We start from the raw sequence: 26616 nt of genomic DNA on the forward strand, positions 1-26616 counted from the left end.
CTAAAACCTGGTGACCAAAACCTTTTGAAATTATAAATTTGTAGCTGTCATAAATGTAATGAAAAAATTGAATTTTCAGTGTTGGGACTAATATCTCTCTTGTTAGAGAATTTGCAAAATAAGAGTTGAGAGAAAGCAAAACTAAGCAAAACCAGAAATCCCCAGCAGTGAAGAGTCCAGGCACAGCGAAGAAAACCAGACACCCCTAAAATAGACCCAAGGTGACCTTCAGAACAGAGCTTTGATGTGCTCATGGAGCGTTCACACATATCTGCCAATAGGAGCATTTTAAAACCTTGTACATTGACTTATTTAAATGTTATTTTCTCAAGCTATTTTTGTTACTAAGTATTATCCTAAAATTAAGTGAGAATTCTTAGGGAGCATTTGTATTTTTTTCTGTTATCTGTATAACAAATTTCTATGTAAGTATTTTAATAAATTATATTCATAGCTCAGCTTTGTATAATGTGTCTTTGTAGCTATTTTGGATATGAACAGTTGCATACATAAGTATGTACAGCTCATACATTCTGACATGCTAGAGCCCTTTTTCCTTTCTTAAACTTGGTACTAGCACCAGATGTGTAGTTGGGCAAACCCTGTTCAATTTTCAGATTGACAGACCTAATTCTCTTGAATGTCCTCTTAACCATCCATTGTTCTCCCAGATCAAGGATGAGGATGAGGACATTTACAGATGTTCAGGACATGTCCCTAGTGCTGTGAGATCCATGTCTTAAGGGCCAACTTCCATGCAGTCCCACAGTTCCAGGCACCTCCATCAGAGCCAGCCCTGGGTGTGGCATGCCTCAGGGGTCAGCTCTCTAGGACAACCCTCTTCTTAGAATGTTATATCTGAAGCCATGGCACGCTTGTCTCCGCCATCTCCTTTCACCCTGGTTAGCAGAACTGAAAGAAAACATGGTGCAATGTAAATGCACTCCAATGAGTCTCACTGAGGAGTTCCAAAGAAGCCCAAACAGGAAACAAAGAGAGCCATCATGGGATGCCCCATGGAATGATCCTCTGTAACAACAAACCCTCTCCTATCTACTGTTCCAGAAAAATACATTTACCAGCATGATCCATCCAAAAGATAGCCCCTTTCATGTGAGAAAGAAAAGATTGGGGGGTTTGAGGCTCCAAACATCATATCTTTATGAGCTATAGGTGCTAATTTGCATGTTACCCACTATTATGGTGGTATATACCCCCAAAGTCAATAAGTCAGAAACTTAATCCCCAATAAAACAGTGTCAAGTGGCTTTAAGAGGTGATTATATCGTTAGGGTGATTAGATCATGAGACTTCTGGCCACATGAAAGGTTTAATGCCCTTACCATGGGAGTGGGCTAGTTATCACAGGAGTACAGGAGTGTGTTCTTTCTCCGCCCACACACACATCTCCTCTCACTTTGTCCCATGGATTATACAGCAAGAAGGCCCTCACCAGATTCTGGCACTTTGATATTGGATTTCCCAACATTCATAACTCTGGTATTCTGGCATCACAAAATAGACTAAGACACCCATGATACCCGACTAGCATGGAATAGGTCAAGATTGCATGGGGGCTTCTTACAGACAATCTGCGAGAATGTTTCTGTGGTAAGTAAATATAGAACAAAGTATTATGCACAGGAATGTTTTCAACCTCCACCCTTATCTAACAAGTTCCTTCCAAAGGCTTTGATCTTGAGAGTTTCATCTCCTTCTTGAGCTTGTATAGACAAAACCACTCCACCAGAGACCATTATAAGGACTGGTAGTGTCAGGGCTGCAAACTTTCATTTGTTTAAAAAAAAAAATCAGCAAGGCTGATCCTGAAGGAACTTAAGGGTTAATAAATATAGCAAATAGTGTTGGGGTTGTGGCTCAGCAGTAGAGCACTTGCCTAGCACATGTGAGCCACTGGGTTCAATCATCAACACCACATAAAATAAATAAATAAAATAAAGGTATTGTGTCTATATACAACTAAAACTATTTTTAAAAATAAAAATAACAAATACAGCAAATAATAGGCTTTTAAAAAAAAGGAGTATATGTATAACATGCTTTTGCAGCTCTTAAACTTTAAAACAAGTGCAGTAGGGTCATGGAAAACATACATGAAGCCACCTAAAAGAAAAGACTCCACATCTCAGAACTGACCTAAGCGTATGTAGCATTAATGTGGTTGGTGCTAATATTTAAAGCAAGTTTATGTCTTTCTGATGGTGTAGCAAGTCAAACACTAAATCTTAGGGGGAAGAGGCAGACAGGAAGGGGTCTTCACACTGGGGTTGGAGGCAGGAACAGATATTAAGGGAGACTCTTTGATGGACATGGGTGCACTGTGTATTAGGACTTAGTAAATGAAGCCATGCTTAGATCAAGCAGCTAATGGCCTTTATCTGATTATGTACCCACAAGCTATTTGTCTTCCTGTGTATACATAGTTTCTGATCCTTGATAGATACATTTTTCATTTTAATAATTCTCCTCCTTGATAGTCCCCATTCATTCATTCATTCATTGATATGTGTGAAATGACTAATTATTAAATAATATTAATGAGAGCTACACTAGTGAATCATTAAGTCATAGTCTCTGTCCTCAAAGGAACTTTATGAGGTGAACTGAAAAATAAAAGTACTAATGTGATGATGAGGATGGGCAAGAGAGCCAGGCAACAAAGGTGAAGGAAGAGTATTCCAGTGACCTTCAAGAAGCAGAAGACAAGATACAAAATTAAATACCAGGCACCCATGCAGTTAGAATGCTTTGGGCTTCAAGCAACAGAATCCCTGATTAAAGATAGTTTAGACAATATGAATTTTGTTCCTAGAAGTAGGAAATTTCCAGGTTTAATGTAGTTTCTCAACTACGTCATCAAGGGTAAAATCTCTTTCCCTCCTCTTCATCATTCAAATCATCCATATAAGTCTCCACTTTCATACTTGGGCCTATTGCTTTGCAATGTCAAAATAGTTGCTCTCGTTGCAAACATCACAACCACATCAAGAAGAAGAGAGCAACCAGAGTTGCAAGAGAGTTAAAGAGATTTCTTCTCCCATGTCTCTGTCTCTTCCCTCTCCTCCTCTCTCCCTTAAACAGCAAGAGAAGTCTTTCCCAGAAGCTCCTTCAAAATACTTTAACTTAGGCCCTTCTGGCACATCAGGGTCTTAAAGCTACTCCTAGCTGCAAAAGAGTCTGGAAGCGCATGCATGTGGTATTGTCATGTTCTTGCTGTAACAGGTGAGCTCTTCCATATTGGAACAAAAGCAGAAGGAGTGGCTATTAACAGACTGCTAATATGTCTTGTACAGTGATCTACAGCACACACAGTATATAGAACCACCACACATATAGTACCTATTTGCCCACATTGGAGACAGCCATGTGGCGACAGGCAAGACTGTATCTTATGGGGTTCACAAAGGGGATTGAGACAGAGATCTACACCAAGACCTTTAACACAGAGATGGTTTGTGAAATACTTGCTGGAATACTCCTGGAGTACTTTAGGATGTCCCAGCCCCACACAAGGTTGTGTAGCTTCTGACTAACAAGATCCTAAGCAAAAGAGGAACTTTCCTACTTCTAGTGATAATGATCAGGTGAGGAAAGCTTAGGGTCAATTCATGTTCTAATTTATTATCTCGAGCTAACAGTTGAAGCTTCTAAATCATTCCATATTTGAGATGCTGTTTGAAATAGTTGTGTTTTGATTCAGTTTCAACTCAATGAAGCACTAAAAACAAGTGTCCAACATTTTCTGGTTCACGGTTTCAGATAAATAATGAGAAATCCAGTTTCCTGTTTGGGTTAGGTCCATTGGATTGCAGCCCATTGAAGCTTTGAATTATACTGCAGTGGCAGGCAAGGACTTGAAAGGGAAGAAATGAAGCACAGAGGAAAGTTGTCACAGTGCCAGGAAACCCAGCTAAAATTAAGTCCCTCAGACCACAGGAAACAATGGCAGCTAGGACATGAGTCAGTGGCCCAAAGGCAAGTGTACCTTGGGGCAGTAAAAGCACAGGCAAGCAGTCCACAGAATCAACAATGAGGCCTTTCTACATTCTGAGACCCCCATGTTGGGTAAAATCTGAGAGGCCATGTTGGCCTCTCAGTGAGGGGCTAAATCTGCCTGCTGACTAAGGTAGCAATTAGCAATATGTATCACTTTGAAATGAACCTAGTCCAAATTGAGATCTGCTCCATGTGTAAAGTACACACTGGATTTCAAACGCACTCACAAAAAAGCAAAGTACATCAACAATTTTTGTATTGATTAAATGTTAAAATGATAAGAATTTCCAAAGGTTTTTTTTTTTCTTTCAACTGAGTGTCTCTTTATTCTTTTAGTAACCTCTTCCAGGGTTAACTACTTCCATTATAAGTGATGCAACATGTAAGGTTCCACTCTTCAAATGTTGATACTGCTATGAGCATGCTCTTTCCCTTTATTACAAGTCAGAATTAAAACTTTGATTCTTGTTTTTTAGATTCCAGTTGCAGAAGTAGTTTTCACTGCAGGAGTTATCTAAAGACAGTCAGCTTTCTACTGGTGGCCTACAATCAGGCTCTAGCTTCTCCAGGAATACTACAGGCTGGATATAGTTCAAACTTGTATTAAACTAAGAGAACTTCTCTCAAGAGAGTTTAAATGCACTTTATTTTTAGACAACCTACATGACATGTTTTCTTAAAAAGCAATGCCTCCACTCCAAATAACCATGGTCAAAATAAATGTGCTCAAGATGACATCAGTTCTATTTGTCTTAAGTCCTGGTGTTGTGTGGATGACAAGCACAGCCAGTTATGATGACAGATGATAGATCCAAAGTAACTGCCAAATTTGTTAACATTTCTCCATTTATAAACTATCCTTAAAGAAAATCATATATGAGGTCACGTCATCTTCACGGTAGCCCAGGAGAGTGACCATGCCATCTGGATTCATGTTTGCACCAATGAAGAACTAGTAATTTTTTTTTTAAATCAGCAAGGATGTGCTGGATTTGTTCTGCAGCCCCTGTCATAAAAGGTTTTACTCTCTCTGGTCTCTGTTCTTCAAGTTTGCCTTTCATCGTTTTCATGTAATCTTTGATGTACTTCTTGTATGTTTCTTTTGTGAAGCTGATTTCCTGAAAGTGATGGTTCATGACAATATCAACACCAGTGATTACTGTGCTTTGGGTACCTTCACCCTCGGGTCCTTCAGTGGTGGCATTTCCACCAGTGAGCGAGTCATCAATGTTACCCTCTGTCCTAATGACCATCTTGCCCTCCACCTCCAGGCAGAGCTCGTGCACGATCTCCCAGATCTTGTAAACGTCGGAGAACATCTCATCATGGGTGATACGGTCCAGTAGGTAATCTTGATTGCAACTGCGCTAGTTTAGCAGGAGCTCAGAGCTAGGAGCTAGCCCATTGGAGCCTGAGCGGGGCTGGGAGGGAGGACAGAGCGGGAAGTGAGCAGAAAAGCTTCACAGTATTAATCTCACTTTTTAAACCCTTTTTTACATGGACAGTATAAAATCCTAAATTGCATATATGACTTGTATTTGTGGTCCTCACAAATACTAGCACTCAGTCCTGAGATCTTAGAGGTTATAAAATCTCCAAGGTAACTCGGATGGTACTGAGCCATCCAACAGGAACTCAACTTCTGCAGAATCCAATCTTCCCTTCAAATTCAAGGATACCAATCCTTTTCTCTCATGTTCCATTTGGAGCCTGAGCTTGATGATTCTGGAGCTTCTGTCTCAACTCCATCAGTTCAAAGACATTAGCTATCAGTTTATACCTTCCCAGGAACACTGTCCCTGTGCACTTTGAGTCCATCATGTTTTAAAATAATCATAGCACAGCAACAGAGAGAGGAGACTGACTTTCCTCATGTATTATCAAGTTGTGCTGATGGCAGCACCTGAAGAAGGGTCTCAAGAAGAGTCAGTGCTGGGTCAGTACCATTGGCACAAGTGAGCTGCCTGCCAGTGTGCCCACATGCAGGATGACGCTCTGGGAGATATAAGTGCTCATCAGTCATAAACAATGAAAAAAACACAATATCTGATTATAGGGCTATGGGGAACAGTGGGGACTATAGCAAATTGGATTCTGTGTCCCCTCACTAAAAGTTTCAAATTCTGGAGGGGGTCCCCTTTTTTGGTACTGGGAATTGAGGCTGAGGGCACTCTTCCACTGAGCTATATCTCCAGCCCTTTATAGTGTTTATTTTATTTTAATTTGGGGGATACCAGGGATTGAACTCAGGGGCACTTGACCACTGAGCCACATCCCCAGCCCTATTTTGTATTTTATTTAAAGACAGGGTCTCAGTGAGTTGCTTAGCACCTCAATTTTGCTGAGGCTGCCTTTGAATTAAGGATCCTCCTGCCTCAGCCTCCCTATCTGCTGTCATACAGGCATGTGCCACCATGCCCAGCCATATTGTTTATTTATAAATAATAATAAGGTCTCAATAAGTTTCTTAGGGCCTCAGCCTCCTCATCACTAAGATTACAAGTATGCATCACCTCCAGCTTCAAATTCAGATATTTTAACACTACGTTGGCCAAATAAAGCACCCCTGAGGGCTGGATTTCTTCTGTGGACTCCATTTTTCAAGTTCTAGCCCCAGGCACCTCATATATGCTGTACAAGTTTCTCAACCAGGAGCATTTATCCAAATTATGCCTAAGGATCTTGGAAAAATTTGAGTTGTTTTGAGAAAGCCATCCTGGTTTCTCTCACTTTCAAGACCAGGTTACTATTACTTTGATGTCATGAACTGTCCCCACGTCTTTACAATAAACTCAGTTCAGTTCATCAGAATCTGTTTCTATTGTGGCAACCAATAACCCAAATTGATACAAAAATATTGCAAGAGACATTACACTCTAGAAGATGGAACAGGCTGACTCAAGAAACAGCAGAAATCTGACAGTCTTTGCCACACATGGCTAAACTATGAACTGATGTTATACATACTGTGACACAAACCATGTGTCCCAACAGCTAAAGATTTAGGGGAGGTCTGGGGTTGTGGCTCAATGGTAGAGCACTCACCTAGCACAGGCCCTGGGTTCATTTCTCAGCCCCACATAAAAATAAATAAATAAGATAAAGATATTATTTTTAAAAAAATTTAGGGGAGGCTTGATAGGAAAAAAAGTCATGATATTAGAGAGTTCTGACTACTTTTTTCCTTCTTACACTAAAGCAGGATATATGGGCATGCTGAGGTGTCTCTTTCTCTTTTTAGCCAATGTTCCAAGACTCCACTGGAGGTTGAATGGCCATGCTCCCTACCCATGCAGGTTAGTAAGCTATTTACTAGATCTCAGCTCCAAACTCGCCCTCTCATACTCTGTTGTGTAACAGCTGGGGCTGGGATTCTACAACCCATAGTTTTCCTTTGCCTGTTGGCTTCTATCAATAGGGTAAACTAGAGGAGACTGGGAAGTAGGTGAGGTAAGAGGGATTTTTACTACTGCCACTTTTAGCAATAGTTTTCAGCTTCTTTTCATGCTCCCTTAACCTGGTTCATCCTGCCTCCTGCCCGCCCCCTCCCCCAAACCCCAAAAAGCCCAGAACCTGCTGGGTATCTCTGCCTGAGCTGTACTAAAACTAATGTTCTGACTAGGAATCGGCTACCTGGGAGGATTAAGAGAAACAGGGAGATCTAATTCCCCAGGGCCTTCTCAAACACCTTCTTTTATAAATTCATTCCTTGCCAATACTTAAAAAAAAAAAAAAAAAAAAAAAAGGATTGGCAGCTCCAGCTTGTGATTAAGTGTCATTCACTTGGGAGCAGTTTAGGGACAAAAACAATACTGACATAGACCTGAATAGGAAGGGCCCTGTCCCTACCCCCTAGACTTTCCCAATCTGACCTTCCTCTGGCCTTTTCCTATAAATAAGGAGCCCACAGAGCCAAGGGAAAGGGGAGCCACCAGGAGACCCAGACCCCTTCTAGACCGTGCTCCAAATACTCACAGTCACAGAATGTTCTGTCCAGATATCCCAGAGTCTGCTGCCTGAGCCCATGAGGGCAACTTTCTAAGTCTTTTTTCTGAGTTACATATCTCTTAGCCTAAGGTGCTTCCAAGTGACAAGTGACGGAGGCTGATGTGAGAGTGGGTGCCCACTGAGTTTCCCACATGCTTTCATGGGGCCCCACTGAGTAGGACAGAGCCAGCTGGGAAGAAAAGCTAGGGTTAGCTGGACTTTGTTCAGTGCTCCTGCCCTCGCCACCCAAATGCCAGGGGGCTTGGTGGGAAATAAGTTCCCTCTGTCCCTGGAGGTAAGGCAAAAGCCAATAAAGCTATGAAGCTGAGATCTAGGGAAATGAATTAAGAAACACAACTACAAGGCCAGGACCCAAATTCAATATCACTATTTACCCACCAGTAGAGCCCCCAAAATGCCACCATTTAATGAAGCTAGAGAAACCCTAGGCTGAGCAAGCAGGACCTTGTGATTATCATTCCCAAGGCAAACCCCAGTCCCCAGAGCCCATGCCAGGGAGCAGGGGGACTCTAAGTAGACAAACCTAGCAGCCAAATCCTCCCTGCTGCTCCTCAGGGGCGGCCCAGCTGAACCCTGGATGGGAGATCTCCATAAGCAGGGAAAAAACACGGGCTGACAGAGGACTCACTCATGGCCAGACAATGAGCTAACAAACTGACTGACTGCTCACTATTCCTGACAGGCAGTATATGGTAACCTCTGGGCCAGTGCCTGTCCTCTCCTGTACATTTCCTGATTTTTTAAATGAGAGTTTTTATTGTTGTTTCTCCCCCATTGTGGTTACACATGGCGCATTGGAGTGACATATTTATCCCTCTGCAAGGCACGGGAAGCACACCCAGGTCTGAGAGAGAAGGGTACATGGTGTTCAGTAGACCTTGGTTCTCTCCCAAGGGAAGGAGGTGTGAACAATGCAATATTACTTTAAGTGGGGACACGTTTGAGATTTTTGAGATTGTGTATATGAGAGTTAGGGAATGTGTGACATAGGAGGCAAAATAGCTATTATCTTTGGCAAGTCCGTGCCCACCCCTGACACCCCTGACACTTCTGGTCACTTCTGACTACAGAGGGGGGCCCCTATGAGCTAGTGTGGGACAATCACTGCACTTCACCTTAAGCACAGTGATTAATCAAGATGGGTATATGCTGATCTCAGTCCTGGAGCTGGAGCTGATGGTGGTCTGGCTGTTGGGACTGTGAGACTAAGGCTGTCAATGGCCATATTCCCTACTGTGTGAAAGAAAGTCATCTGGAGTAGGATAGAGTGAGGCAATGGGTTAAAAGAAACAGAGTGGTTGTGGGAGGTGGTGTTCTAGAAGCCTCAGGTCTCTGGTTCCTGTCCCTAAACTCCTCCAAGATTCCTTGATTCCTGCAGGTTTTTCTTTGATTGTGAGTATCCTCATCTTTTCTGCTTAAGCTAATGTAGAAAGCATAACTGGCCCTTTTAACTAAGAGTCCCAACTAATCAACTAATGCTTAACATTTGAGTTAAACATCTTTAAACTCATGGCCCCCTACAATATTTTCTCATTCTGTTTGTATAGCCTCCCAATCAAATAAATTTATTGAGATTTGTTTTCAATAGATGCTAAAGAAAAATAGCAATTGGATTTATTAGATTATGTATGACTGCAAGTAACATAAACTCAACAGTGACTTGAACCAGAGAAATATTTTTCTCTTCCATGTGGGAGTACAGAGGTAGGCCGCCAGAGACTGATATGACGATTGTGCTCTACCAGCCCAGGGACTCAGCCTCCTTCTACCAATTCCAAGGGCACCTCCTGATCTATAGCTGTCCTTCAGGGTGATTTTGCCTCCCACAGGACAACTGACAAATATCTGAAGATATTTCTGATTATCACCACTGGGGAAGCAGGTGTGACCAGCATCTAAAGAGTAGAGGCCAGGGATGCTGCTAAGTGTCCTATATTCTGTGATGACAAAGCATTATCCAAGCCCCTATCCACAGTACCAGAAAAAATTATCCAATCCCAAATTGTGAATCATGTCAAGGTTGAGAACTCAGTTCTCAATTCATCCATCACACCTGTGATCCAAGATGCAGGTAAGCATGCAGAAGAAAGGGGCAAGAGGCACATCTTTTAAGGAAAGCATCTGAAGCTGTTGCATGTTCCACTTAGATTCCAGTCACCCAAACTTAGATCCAAGAGACACTGGAAAATGTAGTCCTTATTATTAGCAGCCATGTTCTCAGTTAAAAATTAGAAGTTGGGGCTGGGTTGTGGCTCAGTGGTACAGCACTTGCCTAGCACATGTGAGGTCCTGGGTTCAAACCTCAGCACCACATAAAATAAATAAATTTTAAAAAAAAATTAGAAGTCAATCAAGCACAGTGACCATGCCTGTAGTCCTAGCTACTTATGAGGCTGAGGCAGGAGGATCACAAGTTCAAAGCCAGACTTGGCAACTCAGCAAGACCATGTCTCAAAATGAAAAATTTTAAAAGGGGAGCCTAGGATGTAGTTCAGTGGTAGACCACCCCTAGGTTCAATCCCAAGTACCACATAAGGAAAAAAAATTTGAGAACAACTATCAATCTTTAACACAGCAATTAAATTGTATGTGACTTTTTAAAATTACATTTGCCTTCCCCCCTTGCCAACTTTCCCATGATTAAAATCCAGAAAAATATCATTCATCCTCCCTTGCCAAGGAATGGGTGGTTCCCCAATTCCTTCTTGGAGTATTGCCACCTTAGGAAAAGAATAATGTCATCTTGGATCATTAATTCAAAACCACCTGAGATTCTTTCTTGCTTCATTGACTTCACTCAACAAATATTTATTGAAAGGCTGTAGTATGCCATGCTCTGTAATGAAGACAGCTTGGATCTATTCACTGGGTCAGATTAGACACAGGCATGAGATCAGTTAAGCAGGGCCACTTAGCGATAATGACTAAAGTAAATCTGGAGTCTATGTTACAAAGATCTGAATGTAAAGACAAAGGTCCCACAGGAACCTTTGTCTTCCACCTGTCTGTGGAAGAATGAGAATATAGTCAGAAATCCCTGGTGCTAATTCTGGACTTGCAACCAGTTCATATGACCTTGGACAAGGCATGTAACTTTCATTCTCTCCTTGTAAGTCTGAGACTTAGATAGGTTTCCTAGGCCAGTAATGAGCTAATTACCTGAATCACTGGGGAAGTGGAGTTTAACATGTAGGTTCCTGGGCCCACTCTAAGATTCTGATCTTGTAATGGGGTCTGAGAGATTGTTTTTCTTTTTTAAGTGCGTTTTTTCTCATGCCTAAGGGGTGTGGGAATTTAATAGACTAATGGAGCTCCATCGAAGCTCTAACAGTCCAACATCTTAGAAACTACAAACAAATCCACACTAATGTGGCGTGAGAAAGCCCTGCAATAATTCAGGAAACACAACATATCCAGGGATAAAATGAGAGCTGGGGGAGCCATAGAAATTAAGGAGGCATTCTTTATCAAAAAAAAAAAAAAAAAAAAAAAAACATTGCTAACTCAAGTGCTTCAGGGGTTGGAAGTTGTGTTCTATTAATGATATAGAAGAGAAAATAACATTAGAAATGGTATTAGCTGGGCATAATGGCTCATGACTGTAATCCCAGCAATTCTGGAGGCTAAGGGAGGAAGATCACAAATTCAAAGCCAGCCTCAGCAATTTAGTGAGGCCCTAAGCAGCTTAGCAAGACCCCATTTTGAAATAAAAAATTAAAAAGCCTGGGGGTGTGGCTCAGTGGGTAAGCGCCTTTAGGTTCAATCCTAGGGAAAGAAAGAAAGACAGAGAGGGGGGAGGGAGAGGGGAGGAGAGGAAGGGAAGGGAAGGGAAAGAAAGAAAGAGGGAGGGAGGGAGGGAGAAATGGTACTTTTAAAAAGAATATCATATCATTTTCTGAGCTCTCAGACTACACTTCAGAGGGAAAAGTTTGATTCTATGTCATTATGAACCCATAATTTCTGACAGAGATAATGAGAATACATGGAAAGGGAATCAGAGCCTCCTATTTCTATTTGGTAGAATAATCATCCTCAGGAACTGGCAGAAATCCTCTCTACATCTTTATCACCAAGCAATCTATGCCTGCTCTTGGGCCCAGAATATGTTGGTTCATTGAAGACAAATAAAAGCAAATGGAAGCAATCTACCTAATACTCTGAGTAGTACTCAAATTGAAACAAACAGCAAATAAATAGAAAATGACAAAATTTTTACCTCTTTAGTGTCTACATTCTCACAGCTCATTAAGATTAAAGTAATCTTAATGAGGTCCCAAGTTTGACAGACTAAGAACATAGAGGTTTTTACAAGGTGCAGCAAGAGCACAGGTTCATGAAAGAACTATCAAAGGAACATAAGAGAAACTGAGCCTGAGGCTTAGTATATTTTCCTCACAAAAGAGTTGGAAGAGTTGCAAGATACCATTGAAAGAACCAATGCGCACCAAGATCTGAATATAAGCTGTACAATTAACTGCAAGGTGTTCAGTGTGTTTGGAGCCTTGAAGGAATAGTGAGGGGTATGGCTAGGAAGGTAAGCAAGGCCACAGTATGAGCACCTTACATTGTAAACGTGTACAGGAGTGTGGTCTTTGTCTTAAGGACAATGGAGAGCCACTGGAAAGTTCCAGGTAGGGGAGCAACTCCAGCAATTTAGAGAGAATGAGTAGTTCTTCAACTAGAGACACTAGTAAAAAGCCTAGGTATTAGCCCAAATGAGATGATGGAAATCTGATCCAAGAGAATAACACTATAGTGGATAAAACAAGAGATTCTAGAGCACTTTGGGTGATGAAATTAGGACTTAGTGATTGCTTTCACATGGACAATAAGATAAAAGGAATAGGGAAGGATAGCCATCTAGGGCAATGAATGGTAGTGACATTTTCTAAAACTTGAAACAGAAAAGAAGCAAGTTGCAAGATTTGGGACAAGGGGATCCAAGTAGAGGCTCTCACAAGGCAGTTGACTATAATGATGTAAGACTCAGGAGAACGATTTTTGCTGCAGATGGCAGTTCAAACCAAGGGTCAATAAAACGATTCTAGGAGAAAAGTGAGAAGTGTAAAGAAGATGATCACGGGACCTCGGAGAAAATCATCTTTAACTGCAGCAGAAGAAAAAGGGCATAGAAAGGTTAATAAGGAGTGGCCAAAGTGGTAGGAGGAAAGCCAGAACAGTGGGTACCACAGGATCCGAAGGAAGGAAAGACTTCAAGGAGGGAGTGGAAATAGGGGTAACTGTGCCCCAAAGGTTGTCCATGAGATTCCACAAGATCCCCCAAAGACCTTTGGAGGCAGAATTTACTGTGGTAGGAGAAAAAGTCAGTCTTGAATTTAAAAGAAAATGAGAGGTTAAAAAGTAGAGACAGTGAGTCAGAAAGTCCCCGGTGAAGCTAATCTGTAAAGAGTTCAAAAGAGGACAGCAACCAGAGCTGAATGGGAGATGGGAGTGTGACCATTTTAAAAATGCAAGATATTTAGAATAATTTAAATGACTTAGATATTATTGAGTACTCACACATGATCTCATCAGAATACTCCTGAGGAATTTTTCCTACCACAGTAAATTCTGCCTCCAAAGCTCTTTGGGGATCTTGTGGAATCTCATGAACAACCTCTGGGTGCAGTTACCCCTATTTCCACTCCTCCTTGAAGTCTTTCCCTCCTTCGGATCCTGTGGTACCCACTCTATAGATGTGAAAACTGAACTGAGACTAAATGAGTTAGGAACACAGGGAATACTAACAGTAGGGGTTGGAAGAGGAGGCACAGCCATTGCTTCCTTCCCTGTATTACTGCTTTCATCCCATCACACTGGAGGTGCAAGACATGGAGCATGGAGAGAAAGAAGGAAAAGAGAATCAGGAAGGCAGACTCCTAGGCTTCCAACCAATAAAATCCTACCTACCAACTCCCAAGCAGATGCTGTGATAAAGTTTCATCCTACAAGTTGAGAAAGGTCTGAAGGTGAGAAAGGTCACACTTTCACCAGGTCACCTATCCACAAAGTGACAGCATCTGGATTTGAACACAGACCTACAGACACTGAGGTATCTTCTCTATATCACTTCCTCATCATTTCTGGTGAGCCCTTTGGCCCAGGTTCCTACAGTAACCGCTATCAGTCTCCATGCCCACCACCCACATTTGACGGATGTTTTTCTTCTTCTTGGTGCTGGGGTTTGAACCTTGGGTCTTTCTACCACTGAGCTATACCTCAGCCTTTTTTTTTTTTTTGAAACAAGTTCTGTTTCCCAGGATGACCTTGAACTTGTAATCCTCCTGCCTCAGCCACTCAAGTCACTAAGATAACAGTTGTGTGGCATCATGCCCAGCTTGACTGTTGCTTTCACTCCAGTCTAGGCTCACTCAAACCCCACATGGCCACACATCTTTCACCAAGATCAGGGTCCTTACCATGGTGTGTGATAATGACCCTGGAGGAAAAGAATCTGAAGGACATCACCCCAGATCCTTCTCTTTTACTCAGTGATAAGTAATTTAAAAGATTACATTAAAAATAAACATGGAGGGTTGGGGTTATGGCTCAGTGGTAAAGCACATATAAAAATAAACTAAATCCCAGCATAACTAAGACTATAGACTTACCCTTAATTTTAATAAGTCTGTAAGCCATTTATTTGATTAATTTAAAGTGTTAAAAATTAGGCTAGTACTGTATAATCTGCACATTTTCACTAATTGCATTTGCTAGAGATGTTTTTATAATAAGCTATAGAAATGGACAATGGTTACCTTAGGCCATATGTAAACTCATCAGAAGGATTTGCAGAATCTCACAGGATTGTTGGGAAGGGAGGAGAGGATGCTCAAGAACATGGATGGGAAGCAGGATTGGGGCTGTGGTGCAGTGGTAGAGCGCTCGCCTAGCGTGTGCAAGGTCCTGGGTTTGATCCTCAGCACCACATAAAAATAAATAAATAAAGGTATTGTGTCCAAAAAAATATTTAAAAAATAATAATAGAGGGCTGGGGTTGTGGCTCAGCGGTAGAGTGCTTGCCTCACTCGTGTGAGGCACTCGTGTGAGGCACTGGGTTCGATCCTCAACACCACATAAAAATAAGTAAATAAAATAAAGGTATTGTGTTCAACTACAACTAAAAAAATATTTTAAAAAATAAAATAAAATAAAATAAAATAATAAACATGGAGACATCAATGGGCAAAATTTTTAAATTGTGAATTTCTGAGGTGAAATATGACACTTCAATTAAATGTCTTACTAGCAGTGGTCACTTTGGACTCCATCCAGCTCTTTTTAAAATATTTCAGTAGAAAAGTATGAAAAGAAACTGGCAAACAGGATAAAGGGCTTAGGATGGAATTTCAAAACTTCTAGTCCGTCCAACTTGTTCTCCAGGCTCAACTAACCTCCCTCCCCAACAAGGACCTTATTTGATACCCCTACAGTATCCCTTAAGTTCTATTTCCTCATCTCCTCTGCTTTCCCTGCAGCCTGGAATGTTCTTCTATTCCTTTATCACATTCACCTAATATAAAGTCTGGGATCATGTCCTTTCCCATCCAGTAAACTCCTATACTAAGCCAGCACCTGCCACAGCTACTGTGCATTGTTATAGTACCCATCGGTATTGTAGATTTGTCTCACTAAGATGCTTGAGAACAGGAACTACACCTGCTACAGCTTTGTGCACCAACACGTGGAGATATTGTTCCCATAGAAATAAAAACAATACTAGCACCAACATAGTTTAATGAGCACTTAGATATATGATGTCACTTAAACCTCATAAAATCCCATAAGGAAGTTTTCCTGTTCTACAGATGTGAAAACTGACACTTGGAGAGGCTAAGTGGCAATTGCAAGGCCATTTAGGTGGGAAGATATGATACCATTCTGACTCCAGAGTCTGTACTTTCTCCCACCATGCTAAGAGAGTGCTCAAAAATTTTTTAACTAAGTCTCTAAGTTTTGATAGCTTGTTAGGTCTCAAAAGAAAGCTAGAACACCATCACCAGTTCTGAAACAGTCCCCTCATGATATCTGGCACTACACAATGTTTTCTGTATAATTATCACTGACTGCACATTATACAAAATTTATGACTAGTGTGCTCCAAGCTCCTTGTTGATGCCCCTTCAAGGTCCTCCCACACCCAGGGGTCTTCCTGAAGATCAGCTCAGGCTCCCTCCCTCAAGATGCCCCAAACCAGCCAGGGTGTGGTGACTCACACCTGTAATGCCAGCAACTCAGGAGGCTGAAGCAGGAGGATTACAAGTTCATGGCCAGCTTCAGCAACTTAGGGAGACCCTGTCTCAAACTTTTCAAAAATTGGGGGATGTAGCTCAATGGTAAAGTGCCCTGGGATTCAATTCCCAATACAAAAAAAAAACAATGCCCCACAGCCATGATGAAGTCAAACAACAACAAGTGCTGGCGAGGATGTGGGGAAAAGGGTACTCTTGTACACTGCTGGTGGGACTGCAAACGGGTCCGGCCAATTTGGAAAGCAGTATGGAGATTCCTGGGAAAGCTGGGAATGGAACCACCATTTGACCCAGCTATTGCCCTACTCGGACTATTTCCTGAAGGCCTTAAAAGAGCACACTACAGGGATACTGCCACATCGATGTTCATAGCAGCACAATTCACAATTGCTAGACTGTGGAATCAACCCAGATGCCCTTCAATAGATGAATGGATAAAAAAAAATGTGGCATTTATACACCATGGAGTATTACACAGCACTAAAAAATGACAAAATCACGGAATTTGCAGGGAAATGGATGGCACTAGAGCAGATTATGCTTAGTGAAGCTAGCCAATCCCTAAAAAACAAATACCAAATGTCTTCTTTGATATAATGAGAGCAACTAAGAGCAGAACAGAGAGTCTGAGCAGGAAGAAAAGATTAGCATTAAATAGAGACATGAGGCGGGAGGGAAAGGGAGAAAAAAAGGGAAATCACATGGAAATGGAGGGAGACCCTCATTGTTATACAAAATTACATATAAGAGTTTACGAGGGGAATGGGATAACAAACATGGAGGGAAATGAATTTCAGTAGATGGGGTAGAGAGAGAAGATGGGAGGGGAGGGGAGGGGGGATATTAGAGGATAGGAAAGGTAGCAGAATACAACAGTCACTAATATGGCAGTATGTAAAAATGTGATGTGTAACCGATGTGATTCTGCAATCTGTATTTGGGGTAAAAATGGGAGTTCATAACCCAATTGATTTTAATGTATGAAATACGATTTGTCATGAGCTTTGTAATGTTGTGAACATCCAATAAATAAAAAAAAAAAACAATGCCCCAATCCTTGGAATCCTTCTGATCTCTCTTCATTGCCCTCCTATCATTCTTCCTCTTTCCAGTAAGGTCTATTTCATTTTAAAGGAATAATTTAGTAGCCCAAAGAATCTACAAAGTGATGAAAAGAAGAGAAATTAATATAGCATTTAGAGAGGAGAATTGGGAGGAGAAGGCCAAAGCACTCAGTGGTCTTCCTGGTCTTCGCCATCTTTCATCCAGAGTTTCCAATACAAATGAGAAGAAAGCCATCAATTTCATACCAGATGTGAGAAGATGCCTACTCCTACTCCCTTCCCCCAGCAGGTCTTCATTAATGCTTTCTGTGTCCTGAATTTTAAAATGACTTCACAGTTCTCCTTTGAAGCAATATTATAGGTTTCATTACCTTTTCAGAAAGAAAAGTCTATTATAATAAATGAAATATTAATAAATGAAGTATTTTTTCATAAAAATCAGCCCTCCCTGGGAATGCTTTCTCTTCTGCTTGGATTATTATATTGTATCTTTCCCTTCTAGCCCTGCTCTGATTATTAACTAAGAACCCATCGAAACTGACATTTCTTCAGCCTGCTTCACTGGTGTTGACTAAGCTATTAACCATGTTTAGACATAGTTTTCTTAATCAGAAAGATCACCACAGAAGACAAATGTCCTCTCCTATTATGTGGCTTCCCCAGACAGCTTCCTGTTTCCTGGTTTGAACCTCATGTATTTGCCCAGACCATGTGCCATTTTCCAGTGGCTCTGAGGGAAGTAGAAAAGGCAGCCCTTAAGACTTCATTACTCAGTCTCTATTCTAGGTCTCAGGTGGGGCCTAAAATTAGGGAAGGGAGATCACATACTGTGGTTTTACCGAGGCTACTGGTCACATTCAAAGGCAGGACTCTGAGGTTTCACGTATTGACATGCACTTCCCACCAATGTGAGCCTCCCCTCCATCCACGTTGGTCATGCTGTTCCTCACCTCACTTATCTCCTATTCCACTTCCAACCAGAAAGTCCCTTTTCTGTTCACCTAGCTAATGGCTACCCAGCCCTCCTAAGTGCACTTCAAGCCACACTTCCTTTCTGAAGCTTCTATTGACCCCTTTTCCCCCAACATTCACAGATGGCAACATGGATTCAGTCTGAATTATTCCTAGACACACCTCCAGAGAAATGGAGTAGAGTGGCTTGTGAAATCTACCTGTGGCATTTGTCTTCCCTTCCCAACATTATATTTAAATTCCTGGAGGGTACAAAGTTTGTGCTATCCATGCCACGATGTCTAGTTAAAAAAAAAAAAAAAAAAAAACAGGTAGATTGAAGACTCACGATTAATAATAAACTAAAGGGCTCAGCATCGTTCACTTATCTATTATCAATAGTTAATAATAACAGTTGTTATATTAAGCCTTAGACTGCAGAAAGCAAGACAGACACCACGGAGACACTATAAACTACAAGACCCAGAGAACTAAACAAGCTTTAAAAATCCCTCTTGGACGAGAGAGGAAAGGTGGAAGTCCCTGACCTTGCTTGAGAACCTTCAGGCGGACGGAACTGTTGCAGCTGGGAAGGTTTTGAGGGACGTTCTGGGCTGGGCGGGAGAAAGTGGGGGAAGGAGAAGGGTGGGACACTTGATGGCCGGAAGCTGGGTACCTTGCGGCTGGGCGTTACTCTTCCGGTCCCAACAACAGCCTTAATCCCAGGTACCTCAGTAAAGTCGCGTTTGCGGCAATTATTAAACTGTCACATTGCGTGGGACCCACGGTTCTCAGAACAAAACCGCCTCTGGCGGTGCCAAAAAGCTTCTCAAACTCAAAGGGGCGGCCGCGGACCCGGAGTCGCACTGTGTTGGCGTGGCTTCAGACCCAGTCACTCAGCGTGGGAGCGCGTACCGGGTTCTCCTGCGACTGGGTGGCCACCGCCTGCAAAGCAGGATATCCGGGCAGAGTGGGCCCTGATCATGGGCATGTTGGGACCCGCCTGCCGAGGTACCTGCCTGAATTCACTTTTAAAGTTGCAGCCCCTTAGTTTAAAATGTTTTTTTTTTCTTTAAAAGTGAGTTCTAATGTAGATTGGCACAACCAGTTACTTTACCTTATGGGTGATTGAAAGTGAGATCACCGAGATTTGGGATTCTTGAGGAGAAGGACGCCCTGGAGATAAGACTAGTTAATAATAACTTCCTCTCTACCTCTCAGTTACTCATCTGGAAGAAAAGGTTGGACTAGAGCACTGTTTCCAGTAGTTCCCAGAGCAGCACCATTGTCACCTGGGAAATGCAGAGTGTAGCCGGGCATGATGGTGCACATTTGTAATCACAGCGACTGCGGAGGCTGAGGCAGGTGATCATAAAGTTGGAGGCTGGGCAACTTAGCAAGGCCCTGTCTCAAAATAAAAAGCACAGTGGTAGAGCACCCATGGGTTCAATCCCTAGAACTGGGGAGGCGGGCAAGATATAGGAGAAAAAAAGAAGTGTAGTATATATAGGACTATGTCAGACCTACAGAATCAATAACTCAGCGATCAGCCCATCGATCTTTCTTTTTACAAGCCTTCTAAGTGATTCTGATTCATGCTCAAATTAAAGAACTGCTGAACTAAATGAACTAGGGAATCCATTGGAGAGGAGAGAGCTTTCATGCTGTTTAGTGTGGCTCATAACCTTACACAAAACACTCAGTATTCTGGTGTGCATGTAACTATCCAGTAAATCAGTAGGTTTCCACATCTACATATAACTGCTAAAAATTCGCTATAAAGAGATTGCATTTTGAATCCAAATGCCCTTAGATATGCTATTTCTTCTTCCTGAAATAGACTCTTTTCTTCCATTATCTTGCTCCTGTTTGTTCTTCAAGCCTTGTTTTGGTGGTCACCTCTTCCAGGAAGGCCATTTAATACTTCCCTCTCCTGGGTCAGATATATCTCTGCTTTTGCAGCATCTTATGAATATCTATATCCATCACCACCTTTATCAGGTCCCCCACCAGACTGAGCTAGATGAGGATAGAAAATTTATTTCTGCTCACAGCCACTTAGTATGTCCTTATCATGTCATTGCATAAGTGAGTAAACAGATATCTTAATTCTGTTATCAGCTTTCTGAAGGGCCACATAATGACTTCTGATTCTTCTAAATCTGTCAGCATTGATAATTCAGTGTTCCTCATATTATAAATTCCCATGACTGCTTGATCTATCAGTGCTTATTACTTTTCATAATTCTTTATAATGTGTTATATAATTCAGATTCTCATATCTATTATCTATCCCATTTAAGTCTCAGCAGTACTGTGAGTTAGAGTAGGTGCTGTTTTAGTCATTTTAACAATTAAGAAATGACTCAGATATTAAATTGCTTTCCATGGTTACCTGTTTCTGTAAATATTATTGTTTCTGTGTACAAAGCATTATGATGGACACATAGGAGATACAAAAGCTATTAATGGCATGATCCTTGTCCTCCAAGAACCTATAATCCAGAAGAAAATAAAACTTACCATCCAAATAACCCCAACATAAAACAGTGTACAGTAAATCCAATCTTGAGTGATTCAGTCCTTCAAGACTCTAGAAGTTTGGTGGACACAGTAGTCATGGATGGCACAGTAGGGAAAACATGATTGTGGCAGAGACAGAAATTGTGGGATGACTAGACAGATGTGGATTTTAATCAATGTGATGAGAGGGCCTCAAAGGAGAAAGGAATCAATTAAATGAACAAAGACAGGAACTCAGGTAGTCGGAAATAGGGCATAGATCTGATTGCTGTAGCCTAGGTATTAAGGGGAGCTGTGAGAATCAAAGATAAAACTGGTAGGGCCACTACATAAACCACTGAAAGTTAACTTGATGGGATTTTACACACTTTTATTAATATGTCATGTCTCCTCTTGTTACAACATCCATCCTTGATTTATCAGACCTAAATATTAACTATTACTTTTCCCCCTTCCAGACAATGTAAAGTCTTAAGACATTTTCATTCCATTTACCCCTTCATAATCTGTATTCTATTATCATGTTTTTGATTGTATATTTCAAACCTCACTAGACATAATTATTTTGTTTTATATAGTCAGTATTCATCCAAATTTATCTGCATAGCCTTTTTTATTCCTCTTTATTTTTTGTTCATCTACAGACTTCCATCTGAGGTCATTTCTGTTTCTTCAAAGAAATATCTTTGAACTGGACATAGTAATGCACTGCCTATAATCCTAGCAATTCAGGAGTCTGAGGTGGGTGGATTGCAAGTTCAAGTCCTACCTTGGCAAGAGAGACCCTGTCTCAAAAAATTAAAAAGCTTACAGGTATAGCCCAGTGATAAAGCACCCCTGAGTTCAGTCCCCACTACCACAAAACAAAAAAAAAAAAATGTGTATTTATTTATTTAATTGACTGGTTTCATGTTACCATCATTGTTAAAGGATAATTAGGTGAAAAATTCTAGACTGGCCATATTTTCTTTCAGTGAATTGAACATATCACTGTACTGTCTTCTCATTTCTGTTGTATTTTTTGCAAAGTCTGCCCTCTTTCTGTTTCTCCTGACTTTTGTCCCCTGCCTACTATTTTAAAGGTTTTTCTCTTTGCTTTTGACCATCTGAAATTTGACTATGAGGTATCTAGGTGAGTGTCTCATAATTGTTTTGCTTGAGATTAATAGGACTTTTGTCAATTTGGGCAAATTCTCAACATTTCTTTCTTCAGATCATTTTCATTCATTCTCTTCCCTGCCCCTCCTACTTTTGGGGCTTCTTTTTTTATTTTTTTTTTAAGAGAGAGAGTGAGGGGAGAGAGAGAGAGAGAAAATTTTTTAATATTTATTTTTTTAGTTATCGGCGGACACAACATCTTTGTTTGTATGTGGTGCTGAGGATCGAACCTGGGCCGCACTGCATGCCAGACAGGCGCGCTACCGCTTGAGCCACATCCCCAGCCCTTGGGGCTTCTTTTGAATATACTGTACATTCTTACTATATTCTATATGTTTCTTACTATATACTACATGTAGCATTTCTTATACTTTTTCTGTTATGTTGCTTCTGACCTGCTTTATAATTCTCTTACTGCCAGTATTTTCAGATAAACATCTGTTGAGATTTTTATTTTGGTTATTATATTTTTAATTAGAATGTTTCTGGAGGTTCTTTGTCAAATCTGCACAATTATGTTTTAAAGCTACCAATAAATTTTAGCTATTGCTAAATTTTAAGTTTGGCTTTTATATCCTTAAATACATAATAAGTATAGTTTCTTTAAAATCTATGCATGATAATTCCACAGTCAAGAATAACCATGAAGATGGTCTGTGCTTTAGTCCAGCTACTAAGGAGGTTGAGGCAAGAGAATCACAAGTTGGAGGCCAGCCTTGGCAATTAAAAAAAAAACCTATCTCAAAACAAAATAATATAAAAGGAAAGAATAACCATGAGTATTTTTATTACCTCTTGTTTGTGCTGGTTCTCATTTATGTCATCTTTGTTCCGCATATGCTTAATTATTTTTTATTGTGAGTTGAACATTATGTTTGAAAAAGTATCTATGGAAATAATTTGAGAATTTAAGATGACATCTTCTTCTAAATAGGATTTTTATTTGCTCTGTCAGGCATCTAGGGACACTAGCAATCCATGATCCCTTTAATCCAAATTCAAGGCTTCAGCCAGGCAGGAGAGGTAGAAGCAGGAGAATCTCAAGTGAGAGGCCAGTCTCAGCAATCTTAGTGAGATCCTGTCTCAAAATAAAAAGGATTCAGTGGTAAAGCACCCTTGGCTTTAAAAAAAAAATGTTTTTAAAAAGTCAAGACAAGTTTTTTATGCCATCCAAATAGCTAAGCTAAAGTTTGAAGCTAAAACTGTCAAATACAGTTTGCTTCTAATTACCTTTGGAACCTCAACTCTTAAGTACCAAGGAGTTTATCAGAGCCCATAGCCTGGAAAAGAAAGTAAGCAATAATATTTTAACTTCTGGGCCCATAGACACTTGAAAAATTTTAAATCCACTCATTTCTCAATTATTCTTCAGATCAGCAAAGACTTCCTAGGCAGAAGTGGCCCCCCAGCTCACTTCTCTGGATCATCTCCTAGATCTTCACTAGCCATTTTGTATATCTATCTTATTAGCTTTTTGATGTTTTAGGGGAAAAGATTTTTAAAAATCTTTTTTAAAAAAGTTCACCAAACTTTTCAGTTTTCTGCAGAGGGAAGTTTGACCCATATTGCCTCATCTGCCTCTCTGAGAAGTAGAGGTCTGGTAGGAGCTGTGGATGTAAATGAGGGCCAAAATTTTTGAGGAACAAAAGGACATGAACAAAGAGATTAATCAGAAAGTGGTAATAGAAGCAAGCACAATGGCACACCCCCCGTAATCCCAGTGCCTTGGGAGGCTAAGCCTGGAGAGCTGCAATTTCAAGGCCAAATTTAACAAGACTATGTCTTAAAAGGTTAAAAAGGGGGAATATAGCTCAGTGGCAAAGCATTCTGGGGTCAATCCCCCATGCCAAAAAAAAAATAGTAATAATAATAAGAAGTGATGATGAGTAAGATAATATGAGGGAGCTCTTGCAAGGGTCTGTGGAAAGGTAAGATCAGAGGAAAAATTGTTTTTATTGGTTTCTTTTCCATACTTCGGCCAGCAGAAAGGATCAAAGAATGTATTGAGTTAATGCTCAAATTGGTACTTCTAATCCTAGTTAAACCTGTGGCATTTCAAAACCAGGCAGCATCGTCTAACTTGTTTAATTGCTTCCTTGTTGGGGAGTCTCCTAATCCAACTTCAGGTTCTGCCAAGAGGAAAGGAAAACCTAAACCACAGATGGATTAAGCCCCTCTCCAAGAGCACTGAACCATCATCCCTCCTCTCAGAAAGCCACTCTGGGCCATGGGACAGAGCTACGCTACCTAGACTGCACTACTGAGGCAGAAGCCCAGGGCTGAGGCAAAAATCTGAAGTTGAGGCAGGTAGATCCCCCTGGCTGCCTTCCTTCCGGAGCTATAGGTGCTGAGTAGAGGTGATAGCAGACCCTGCTGCTTGACCTGCACAGCATCCAGCCTCCACTGTTTCCCCCCAGGAGCACTCTCTACTGCAGAGTTGAAAGTAGGTCAATATTCACTAGCCCAGACTCCCTGCTTCTTACAGTGGTCATGGGATACAGTACTGGCCAAAGAGATATATTCAGAAGATTGGTGGGACAGTTCTGAGAAAGCTTTAGCTTTGCTAATAAGACACAAATGAGGCTGACACTGATTCCAGGCTTGAATGTAGATGTATTGCCTTGAAGTAGCCTTCTTGTGACCATGAGGAAGGGAAAGGCCCAGAAAATCTTTAAACCATGACCCCTGACTTTGCTTTCTTCTCGTGTGAAAGAAAAATAAATCACTGTTGTTTCAATCTCCTGTGGCTAGATTTTCTATGATTTGCAAGAAAAACCACTTCTAACCAATGCTGGGAGATTGAGAATGCCAAGAACCAGCATCACAGTAAAATCTCCTCAGTCTTCAGAAAGAAATGATCAAACATCAAATATTGATGGACGTGCCTATGAATGAATTGGTACTGTAGACATTGCCAAGATAGATAGCACTGAAGGTACTCACAACCTAGTTGAGAGACACAGTTCAATACAAATAAATGAAATCTCATTATTGAATGTTAGAAAAGGCTTAAGATAATCTAGTGAGTTTGGACATGTTTTAGCCATAGTTATCATTCCAACCAAACCCCATACAGAAACTCAAGGTATGCAACATGAAATCTGCTTCATTTGAAGAAGAGCTAAGCTACCTAGAAACCTGCTCAATTGACCCCTTCATATCTTTGATGATGCAGGGTTGAAAATTGTGATTTGACATTTGAGGAAACTGGGGTCTCCCTGGCAGAATGAGAGCAGCTCATTCTAGGAGATGTAATTTTTCATGGTGCTTACATGAAACTTTGTCTCCAAGAACATTTTCCTGAATCAAAAGAAAGGAGTGGTGATCCCATGTTAAGCAGCATAGCAGTGGCAATGATGGGCATGGGAACCCAAGCCATGAGAAGTCAGCATGAGCAGAAGTAGCAAAAGTAAGTTTCATGGAAGAAGTGAGGATGAAAGAGGAACAAACTCAAAATAAATCAGTGGTTCCATGGTCCCAGAGGACACCTGACAGTGTCTAGAACTGCTTTGGGGTGTCACAACCTGAAAGGGTAGGTAGCATCTAGTAGGCAGAAGCCAGGGATGCTGCCAAGAATGTGATACACAGGAAAATCCCCCACAGGAAAGAGTTATCCAACACATAATGCCAATAGTGCCCAAGCTGATAAACCCTTGAATCAGTGGAGAGTAGGTCAGGCAGAGGGAATGGTGTGAGCAGAGGCACAGAGGTAGAAAGAAGCCATGAGTTCCCTGAGAACAGACACTGGGCTTCTGCATCCCCAACACACAGTAGTAGCTCCCTGGTGTGAATTATATCTTCGATGAATGAATGAACACTGGCCATTCTTTGAATTCTACCCTAGCTCTTTGACAGCAAAGTCCTCTACTCAGAATAAAGAAAGAAGCCAGCCCTGCCTGCTCAGTACTTCTTTTTCATATTTCCCTGGCCAGAACTTTGCCTCATCTCAAGTCTTCAAAACAAGGAAGACTTAATCCTCCTTAATTCACTTAAATTCTGATACCAAGCCTGCTCTCAATCCTTATGAAAGCCCTCTACTACCTGGTGTCATCCTCCTGGGTCTTAGGAACTAGAGGAGGTGCCAATCCTCACCCTCATCTAGCAGGCAGGTGACAGGTGATAGAAACTATGTGTACTTGTATTCATAACATCAGGTCTTTGGGATTCCCAGTAGCTCAACCCAAACCCTAGCTTACACACATGTAATTAGGGGAAGGGAAGAAGAGTGGAATTGCTCATTCTCCTGGTGCCAACATATACCCAGGATGGAACTTGGGTTCCACAGTGTCTCACCCTCTTCTGGAGGATTTCTTCAAATAAATGGTAGTTTCCCTGCAGGCCCCAACCCCTTGTACACCTTTTTATGCATATGTTAATGAAAGACATCTTGAAATCCAGGTGCTTCCCAGAACTCGATGCCATGTATTTTATTGTGTACAAAGAGTGCCCAGTGAAACAGCAAATGCAGACCTGGGCAAGCCTCAAGGCATCTGGCTCAGTAAACAAGGTATCTAAGAAACAGCAAAGGATTAAGCAACCGTCACAGTGCGGGGGAAAACAGGACACTTTGTCTATGGCCTGTCTCCACCCTGTCCTCTCTGTAATCCCCACCCCCATTCCTCTTTGGATTCTCATCGCCATGC

The 26616-nt window shown here is 41.2% G+C and overlaps 1 long non-coding RNA gene and 1 pseudogene across 2 annotated transcripts in view; both read right to left on the reverse strand.

The window, feature by feature from the left end:
- Positions 1-26616, reverse strand: part of LOC308631726 — a 63940-nt gene that overhangs the window by 1975 nt on the left and 35349 nt on the right. The gene's annotated exons all lie outside the window — the stretch shown is intronic.
- Positions 4647-5443, reverse strand: LOC308631558 (translationally-controlled tumor protein-like; annotated as a pseudogene). The gene has a single exon. The product of its transcript is annotated as a translationally-controlled tumor protein-like (transcript).

This window comes from Spermophilus citellus, assembly GCF_964194105.1.
Source record: "Spermophilus citellus genome assembly, chromosome: 12".
NCBI lineage: Eukaryota > Metazoa > Chordata > Mammalia > Rodentia > Sciuridae > Spermophilus > Spermophilus citellus.